The 10,284-nt window shown below is 42.0% G+C and overlaps 1 protein-coding gene across 2 annotated transcripts in view; it reads left to right on the forward strand.

Annotated features, from left to right (window-relative positions):
- CHCHD6 (coiled-coil-helix-coiled-coil-helix domain containing 6) overlaps nucleotides 1-10,284 on the forward strand; it is a 220,407-nt gene that overhangs the window by 52,338 nt on the left and 157,785 nt on the right. The window lies entirely within an intron of this gene.

A 10,284-nucleotide genomic window follows, 5' to 3' on the forward strand; every position in this document is an offset into this window, starting at 1 on the left:
AGTAGCTGGAACTATAGGCGCCCGCCACCTTGCCCGGCTAGTTTTTTGTATTTTTTTTTTTTTAGTAGAGACGGGGTTTCATCGGGTTAGCCAGGATGGTCTCGATCTCCTGACCTCGTGATCTGCCCGTCTCGGCCTCCCAAAGTGCTGGGATTTCAGGCTTGAGCCACCGCACCCGGCCTGTGGTCATGATTCTTTACCAGCCCCTCTGCCCACCTCTACCTTGGACCCATAGCTTAGAATCTGGTGCTGGGGAAGGTAGAGAGAGGAAATAGAGATTGCAGAAGCCTCTTGAGTGATTCTGTAAAATACACCCACTATTGAGAATTAATGGTTTTTGTAAAAGGAGAAAGATAAATGTTACTAAAATGCTTCTCCTTTGTCTCCAATAGAGCTGCCTGGGGAACCACAGGCTGCTGGAGAGCCTGGCCTCCTGAAGGGAGGGTGTCCGCTTGTTTCTCACCCCAGCTGGACCGTGGAGAGCTTTTTCCATTGTGATATACATGCTGTATGCTGTAAGGCAGGGGGGAAGTGGAATGTGTAGCTCACCAGTATTTTTCAGGATTGCTTCTCTTTATAAATCCAGGTCTCCCTACTCTGTCATACCCACACCATAGGCTGATGGTCCTGGATAACCTTGAGCAAATTACCAACACTCTGTGGCTACAGTTTCCTCAGTTGTAGTATCAAGCAGCCTCACGGGGCATGAGGACTAAATGGGAAATCTTTCATTTACCTGTTCGTTCAACAGGTATTTATTGAAGATTCTGTGCACCACGCTCTGTTCCAGGCATTGGGGATACAGCAGAGCAGAACAAAGCTCTTACCCTTTAGCACTTGTGTACTAGTTGTATGGAATGTAAGGATGGAGAGATAGTAAACAAGTAGATAATAGGTCAGTGGTAAGTATGAGTGGTTAACCTTAGTCTGGTTATCTACTTGTGTCTTGTTAATTAAGGCAGGAATCACGTCATGTATGTTTGTTTTCACCTGTGTCCTCGTGCACTTGCAAATTAACTGGTGGTATTACAGATTTCTACCTCTTCCTCCTTTCTTTTTTAGCATAGGGAAGAAAGCCTGAACAACCACACATGTATTTGTTTTTCTTGATAAAATCGCAGGTTGTATGGGTTGAGCCCCCCAAATCTAAAAATCTGCTGTCTAGAATGCTCCCAAATTCAAAACTTTGCAAGTGCTGATATGACACTCAGAGGAAATACCCTTTGGAGCATTTTGGATTTTGGGTTTTCGGATATGGGATGTTCAACGTAAGATTAGTGCAAATATTCAGAAATCACAGAAAATTCAAAGTCTGAAACACTTTGGTCCCAAGCATTTCAGATAAGGGAAACTGACCCTGTACTTAGGGACTTTGTCATCCTGTCTGAAAGAAGTCTAGGGGAAAATCCTTAACAACACTAAAGCAGTGATGAGGTAGTGGTGGGGCAAGGGGGCTGAAAAGGAAGAGGGAAAATATTGCTCTGGAAAGACAACTTTAAAAGTAAAGGGCTTTGTTTATGGTGTATAAATCATTGGGAAAGTAGAGAAAGTGAACACAGACTTCTTCAGCAAGCTCAAACTAGTGCGAGGAGGCATTTTGCAAAGACTGAAGAATAGGAAATGCCACTTTTGCTTATTGCATAGATATCTTGAGGTAGGTACCATGAGGTGGTACAGGTTAGAAATCTAAGCCAGTTTCAAGAAAACTGGTGTGAAGTAAACTTAATACCTTCTGGACAAGTAGGCCCCAGAAACGAGTAAGGCATTGTAAGAAAACACAGCAGGGATTGGTGAGCACCTGAGCACTGCAGAGCTCTGGGAGTATGAGCCCAGGGGTGCCCAGCTGCCAACAGGGGTATCTATGTGAATTTTTGGGTGTCAGCAACTAATTCAGACTTTAAAAAAGAAGAGGGGGGAGGAGGAGGAAGAATAAGAAGAAACTGCTATGGTATAAATAAAACAAATCTGAAGGCTCAATGGGATCCAGTGCCCTACCAGATGATAAACTAGTTTGGATGAACCCACTCTCAGGTCTTTTGGTAGAAGGCAGGTTTTTGGTAAGTTTTTGAGCTGGAATTTAGTAGCAGATGAACTCTTGGGCAAGCCCTCTGTGGCCCAATGATAACCTTCAGTTTGCATCTGTGAAAGAGGCCACTACCAGCTGCTCCATGTCTGTGGGGAGCTTTGAAATCTTGATTAAAAGTCCCCAGCTAAATAGAGAAGATGCTTCTGGTGTATTGACAATCTTTCTGTGGCCATCAGCGCCCATCAGTAGGTCCCGCCTCCAGCGTCCCTTCCAGCCTGTAGCTGTGTCTGCTATTTTTAGCTCTTCTGCAACTCCATTAACCATATCCACCTCCTCATGCCACTTGTCTGTATGTTTAATTATGTAAATGGCATTACAAATCACAGTGGTGTTGAACTACATCTCATTTCTCACAGCAAATCAAAGCATGTTACACTGTGTCTTTTTGGCCATCCGTTCAGTCTGAAGGTAGACACAGTGGAGGGTGATTGCTTTCTTCTTGTGAGGAAGATGAGTTGGGAAAATGGATGTTTTGGTAAAAGTGATTTCATGGGATGCATGTGGGATCGCACTAAGCGGTTGACTTTTGTTCTTTTAACTTAAGATAATGTCTATTAAGCCAGTTCTTTGCTGTCCTATTTTTAGCCACTCTCAAGTTTGTAGGTGAGCAAGCAGCTGTGTGCAGTCTTTGAACTATAGGAGGAGGATGAATGGAGCCAGTAAGACTTTCCTTTGCCAGGTCACTCGTAGGAGGGATGCGTCTGAGACCGCCCTGTGTCCTCCTCTCTCATTACCTCAGTGCCGGAATGCGTTCTTTTAGAAAGCCACCCCTTCTGTCTACCCTGCGTCACTTATGTTGTAATTGAAGCTCATTTCCTTTTGACTGATGTTCAGTAAAGAATAAATGGTCAATACCCTTCCTGGAATAAGTCTTCACTTTTTGTGCTCTGCTTTGGATCGCATCTGTGGGCCCTGTGTGCTTTCTCACTCTCCGCTACCTCTTGCTCTCAGCTCACCAGCGTGGTCAGGTCTGCCTGTTCTCGCCAGTCCAGTCCTGTGGCCTCCTGCAGCCCTGCCACCTTCTACCAGCAGCTCTCATTTCTCATTGCCTGTTCATTTGTGGTGTTCTTGTAATCCAGTGGTTAGCCCTACTACTCTTCTGAAATGATTCACTCAGATCCTTTCCTGCCTTCCAAAGCCAGAGTGTTCTCCAGGCCTCACTCTACCTGTATTGTTATTGAGTCATGTAAGAGTTACTTGGATATATTGTAATTTCATCCATAAATACTTGAGTATGCATCTCATCCCCTTAAGAACAAGAACATTCTCCTGTCTCACCACAATAAGATGATTGTACTTTCTACCTAACATATAGGCTACATTCAGTTTACCTTGTTGTCCCAATCAAGTCTTTTGTAGTGGTCTTTTGGAATTCCAAGATTCAGTCAAGTACATGCATTTCTTATAGTTGCTGTGTCTCTCTTGCATGCTTTAATTGAGTAGAACAGTTTTTCCCAGGCCTTATTTAGTCTTTTATGATATTGACGTTGAAGATCCCAGCTAGACTGTCTCTACAAAACCACTTGGATTTCTCTGATCTTTTCCTCATGATGAGGTTCAGGTTAAATATTTTGGTCAAATAGGTGACACTGGGTGCCTTTGTGCTCTTCTCACTGTATCGCATCAGGAGGTACATGATGGCAGCTACTCTCACTCTTGGCACTATTAAATTTGATTACTTGGTTAAGGTGGTTTATAACACATTTTGCTATGGTAAGGGTCTGTTCTTGTATTACTGTGATGAAATACCTGAGGCTGGGTAATTTATAAAGAAGAGGTTTAATGGGCTCAGGGTTCTGAAGACTGTACAGGAAGCATGGCACTAGCATCGGCTCACTTTTGGAGAGGCCTCAGGAAGCTTTTACTTATGGTGGGAAGGCAAAGCGGGAGCAGGCATTTCACATGGTGAGAACAGGAGCAAGGGCTGCGGAGGTGCCACACACTTAAACAACTAGATCTTGTGAAAACTTGCTCACTATGGTGAGGACAGCACCAAGCCACGAAGGATGTGCCCCATGACCCAAACACCTCCCATCAGGCCCCACGTCCCACTGGGGATTACATTTCCACATGAGATTTGGGTGGGGACAAATGCCCAAACTATATCAGGTACCTGTTCCTTTTTGAAATTAATAAGTAATCTTTGTGTTGATGCTTTTCTAGTGTGTGGGATATCCTGTTTCCAGCCTTTCATCTAATAATTTTCTGCCCATTGATGATTCTTGATTTTTTTTTCAGTTCTTCTATTGTGGTAAAATGTATATAAAGTAAAATTTGCCATTTAAATCATTTTTAAGTATACAATTCATTGGCTTTAATTATACTCACAATGTTGTGCAACCATCACCACTCTCCTTTTCCAGAACTTTTTCATCATTCCAACATGAAACTGTACCCATCAAACAAAAATTCCCCATTTCCCATATCTTCAGTCCTGTCAACTACTGCATTCTACTCTGTCTCTATGAATTTCACTACTCTAGGGACCTTATATGAGTGGAATCATAACAGTATTTGTCCTTTTGTAACTGGCTTATTTCACTTAATATAATGCCTTCAAGGTTTATCTGTGTTATAGCATGTGTCAGAATTTCTTTCCTTTTTAAAGCTAAACAATAGTCCATTGTATGGACAGGCCACATTTATTCATCTGTTGATGGACACTTGAGTTGTTTCTACTTTTTGGCTGTTGTGAGTAATGCTGTGAACAAGAGAGGGCAAATATTTCTTCAAGACCCTGCTTTCAATTCTTTTTTTTTTTTTTCTTCATTTGGAGACAGGTCTTGCCCTGTCACCCAGGCTGGAGTGCAGTGGCACAATCATAGTTCACTGTAACCTCAAACTCCTGGGCTCACGTGATCCTCCTGCCTCAGCCTCCTGAGTAGCTGGAACTACAGATGTGCACCACCATGCCCACCTAATAAAAAAAAAAATTGTAGAGAGAGGATCTTGCTCTGTTGCCCAGGCTGGTCTCGACCTCCTGGCCTCAAGTGATCCTCCTGCCTTGGCCTCCCAAAGCATTGGGATTATAGGCATGAGCCACTGTGCCCTGCCAATATATATACTCACACACACCCATAAGTAAAAGTGTTGGATCATGGATTAATTTTGTTTTAAATATTTTTAGAAACTGCCTTACTGTTTTCTATAGCAGCTGCACCATTTTACATTCTTACCAGTTTCTCCACATCTTGGAGATGAGAGGTCCAGCTGCTCCACATCTTTGTGTGTCTCCATCTTCACATGGCATTCTTCCCTCTGTGTCTGTCTCTGTATCCAAATTTTCCTCTTCTTCAAAGGACACCAATTATATGACATTTAGGGCCCACTTCATTTTAACTAATTACATCTGTAAAGAATATAATTATGTATTTCCAATTAAGGTCACATTCTACACATCGTAGCTCACTCCAGCCTCCAATGGCTGGGCTCAAGCAGTCCTCCTTTCTCAGTTTCCCAAGTATATGTGACTGTAGGCATGCACTACCATTCCTGGCTAATTTTATTTTTTAGTAGGGACAGGGTCTTGCTATGTTGACCAGTCTGGTCTCAAATTGTTGGCCTCAAGTGATCCTCCTGCCTTGGCCTCCTAAAGTGCTGGGATTACAAGTGTGAGCCACCGCACCCAGTCTTGTTAATTGTTCTTTAAATGTTTGGTAGAATTCACCACTGAAGCCATCTGGTTCTGGACTCTTCCTTGTTGGGAGGTTTTTGATTACTGACTTTGATTACTCTTGTTAAAGTCTTTTGAAATGTTCTGTTTATTCTTGAGTCAGTTTAGGTAATTTGTGTGTTTCTAAGAATTAGTCCTTTTCATCCAGGTTATCCAATTTGTTGGCATATATTTGTTTATAATGCTCTTTATGTCCTTTTTATTTCTGTAGAGTCATTAGTAATGTCCCTATTTTTATTTCTTATTTTAGGTATTTGTATTTGCTATCTTTTATCTTTGTCAGTCTTGCTAAGGGCTTGTCAATTTTGTTGATCTTTTAAAAGAAACAACTTTTGACTTCATTGATTATCTTTTGTTTTTCTATTCTCTGCTTCATTTGTCTCCATTCTAATAATCTTTATTATTTCCCTCCTTTTGCCAGCGTTGGGTTTAGTTTACTCTTTTTCTAGTTCTTTAAGGTATAAACTTAGGTTATTAGTTTGAGATCTTTCTTGTAATGTAAAGATGTATGCTATAAATTTCCCCTTGAGCACTGCTTTCCCTCTGTCCTGTAAGTTTTGGTATGTTGTATTTTTGTTTTCATCCATTTCAAGTTATATCCTAATTTCCCTGTTTTCTTCTTTGATAAATTGGTTGTTGAGTATGTAATTTCCACAATATTTGTGAATTTTTCAGTTTTCCTTCTCATTGATTTCTGCCTTCATTCCATTGTGATTGGAGAAGATACTTATGATTTCTGTCATCTGAATTTATTGAAGCTTGTTTTGTGCCCAATATATGGTGGAGTGTTCTACATATGTCTGTTAAGTCTCATTGGTTTATAGTATTGTTCAAGTCCTCTGTTTTCTTATTAATCTGCTGTCAAATTGTTCTGTTTATTATTGAGAATAGGGTATTGAAATCTTGAACTGTTATTTTAGAACTATTTGTCCCTTTTATTTTATGAATGTTTGCTTCCTATACTTTGGAGCTCTGTTTTTCGGTGCATGTATATTTATACTTGATATATCTTCTTGATGAATTGACTCTTTTATTAACATACATCCTTTTTTGTTTCTTGTGACTATTTTCTACTTAAAGTCTACTTTTTTCTGCATATTATTATAGCCACCCAGCTCTTTTAGTTATTTTGCATACTTTCAGTTCCAGCCTATGTGCCTTCGGATCTAACGTAATTCTCTTGTAGACAGCTTATGTATCCTTTCTGCCAATCTCTGCCTTTTGATTAGAGTGTTTAATACATTTACATTTAAAGTAATTATTGAGAAGGAAGGACTTTTGCCATTTTTGCTATTTGTATAGCTTTTGTTGTCCCTCAGTCCTTCTATTTCTGCCTTCTTTTGTATGTAGTTGATTTTTCTAATGTAGTTCACTGATTTGATTCCCTTCTGCTTTCGTCCTTTCCTTTCGTTTCTCCTTCTTCCTTTCCCCTTTCCTCTTTCTCCTTTTTCTTTTCCCTTTTCCTTTTTCTCTCTCCTTCCTTTCCTTCTGCTCCTCTCCCTTTCCCTCTTCTCCCCTTTTGTTCCCCTCTTCTCCCTCCGCCTCCTCTTTCAACAAGGTTGTGCTCTGTTGTCCAGGCTGCAGTACAGTGGCATGATCATAGTTCACTGTAATCTCAAACTTCTGGGCTCACACAAGCCTGCCTCAGCCTCTTAAGTGCCTAGGCCTACAGGTGTTTGCCACCATGCCCAACTATTGTTTTTGTTTGTTTATTTGTTTGTGTTTTTTTTAAAGATGGGGTCTTGTTATGTTGTCCAGGCTGGTCTTGAACTCCTGGCCTCAAGTGATCCTCTTGCATTGGCCTCCTAAAGTGCTGGGCTTACAAGCGTGAACTACCGCACTCATCCTCATTTTTTTTTAGCGTATATTCTTCAGATACTTTCTTTGTGGTTACAATGGGGATTACAGTTAACATCCAACATTCTAACAATCCAGTGGAATTGGTATCAGTTTAACTTAAAATCTGTGTCAATTCATGGAGACAGAAAGTAGAATAGAAGTTACCAGAGTTATGGGAGAGGAAGATGAGGAATTATTGTTTAACCAGTAAAGAGCTTTTGTGTGGGATGATGCAAAAGTTTTGGAAATGGATAGTGGTGTAGTTACTCAGCATTTTGGATGTACATAATGCTGAAATTGTATGCTTTACAAAGGCTTAAAATGGCATATTTTATGTATGTTTTACCACAGTGAATAAAGCTAATATCAACTAACTCTGCTCCTGTATAGCTCTGCTCCCCTATTTATGTTTTTGTCACAAATTATATTTTTATACACTGTGTCCCAATAATACAGATTTATAATTTTTTTGTTTTTTAGACAATGATGTCATTTATTTAAAATGTTTACTCCAAGAAATATATATATATAAAATAAGATATATATATAAATATAAATGTGTGTGTGTATATATATATAATAAGACAATTAACAGCACTAAACCAGGCACCTTCAACCAAATCACAACCTTCTCTTTGATTCCCCTTCATGCTAATCCTCTTTCAAATATTTTTTCCTGAGGTGGAAGACCAGTCAGATGCCCATGGGGTCAGTGCCAAGCACATTCCCAGCCGGGCAACTGAGAACCTTTCTCTAGGAGTGCACGATGCCCTTCTCCCCAGCTCCTTGTTTTAAAGGATTTAACCCATTAGGAAGTTCATTTTTCGATCTAAGCTAAAAGGAAGTGCAGTTCAAGGCTGTCTTCACTTCGAAGGTCCCTTTCCTGCTCCAGTCCCTGGTTAGGGTTCTAGAAGAGGCTGGCTGCCAGGTTTACGTGAGGCTGCCAGAAAATCTAAGTCCAACTCCGCCCAGGGCAGCCCCTGCAAAGGCTGGGACCTCAGGTGCTACATCCTCAACCCTCTCAGTGACCACAACTCAAAGGAGAGACTTCAAGGATTCCAGGAGCACAGGTGCCTGGGCTGCGTTCCAGGAAAGAGACCTGTCCAGGAAAACGGATCAGGTCGTTGCATGGAAGCATGAGTCAGAGATAGTGGTTTTGGGGTGATTTAGACAAATTAGGTTAGTTTAGCAAAGCTCTGAAGTGGCAGAAGCTTCTCCCCTGGACTACTGATTGAACACAGAACAAGAGATGTGCCTGGCGTCAGACTAAGTCTTGGAGAGATGCAGGCCAGTCTCCTCCCACAGGGCCTTGGGACTGGCAGGACAGACACTGCTACGTGCCCTCCAGGGCAGGAGTCACAGTAAGGAGTGACTGGGGTGGAAAATAGGGAAATAAGCAACAACAACTAGATCATTTTTTGGCATTTTAACATGGAGACAGTGACGTGGTAATAATAGCAAAAGCAAAAACAAAACAAAACAAAACAAAAACTTGAAGAGACCAATATTTAACTTTCCCATCCACCTAAGTCTCACATTTAAGTTCTATTTTCATCTGCCCCGTAAGCACCACTGAATTAAAAAAACATATATATTTTAAAGCACCCAAACCAGTCCAGACCCTCTGGAAACCACAAGCCCCAGCCAGAGCTGTCGCCTCTCTTGGGTCCAGGCTAAAGGAGGGTTCCAGGAAAGGCACCTTGTAAGTCATTCAGCACAGCGAGCTCGGGCACGGGCACTTGACGGGGACGTGGGTGGCAGTCACAGCATCCGTACTGACACGCAAGGAAGGACACTCTGGTAATCCCAACTATTTGGTACCAGAGCCAAGCAAACATGACTAAAGGGAGCTGGGTCAGCAGAACGGTACCCCGAGCCTCAGCAACAGGATGGCCCATGCGAGGCAGGATCCAGGCGGGGGAGAAAAGGAGACCAAAGCACAAGGCGACCAAGGCTGGTACGGAAAGGGCTGATCTTTCTTGCAAGGACTGGAGAATGCCCACTTGACTGCTGGCTGATCAATCTCTAATTGATGAGGGCATGTGACAAGGCTCAGCCCTGGCTCCACAGGGAGCCATGAAGCTGACTCAGCTGATACAAATGTTCCCACCTCTGCCCCACCCCCAAGTCCCCATGGTTCCACCATCACCTGATTTTCATTTGGACTTCTTTAACAGCTAGAGTAGATACAAATGGCTAAACACAGACCCCCAGTCCCCCTCCAGGGGGAACACAGCAGATTACAGGCAGCCGAGGGGAGAAACAGAACGACATCGGCTTAGGCCAGTCTGCAAGAAAAAGCAGGAAAGGAGGACCCGGATGCTTCTGAAGCACGCGAGCATGATTTCGGATGGAGGCAGGCCGGAGACTTTGCCTGTCTGCTGCTGGTTCCTGTAAGGGACATTTTTTCTGATTAAATGGCAATTCCTCTTCTATGTAGCATCCGCTTGGATCACGATGCTGATTATAACTGGAAAGGGGTGTTTTGGGGGTGTTTTCAGGAGAGGAAGAAAGAAAAAAGCTTAAAAAAAACCTAGATTGCTCAAAGTTTCTGCCTCTTTTTTAGGAAGGGTAAGTCAACTATGAGCAAGTATTTTAATTCGACATGAAGGGGGAAAAAACATACTTTGGAAGGCGTACAAAAAAAAGGTAAACGTTGGATCACTTGTAAAACGGAACCTCATGG

The sequence above is a fragment of the Papio anubis genome, chromosome 2, assembly GCF_008728515.1.
Source record: "Papio anubis isolate 15944 chromosome 2, Panubis1.0, whole genome shotgun sequence".
In the NCBI taxonomy this organism is placed as follows: domain Eukaryota; kingdom Metazoa; phylum Chordata; class Mammalia; order Primates; family Cercopithecidae; genus Papio; species Papio anubis.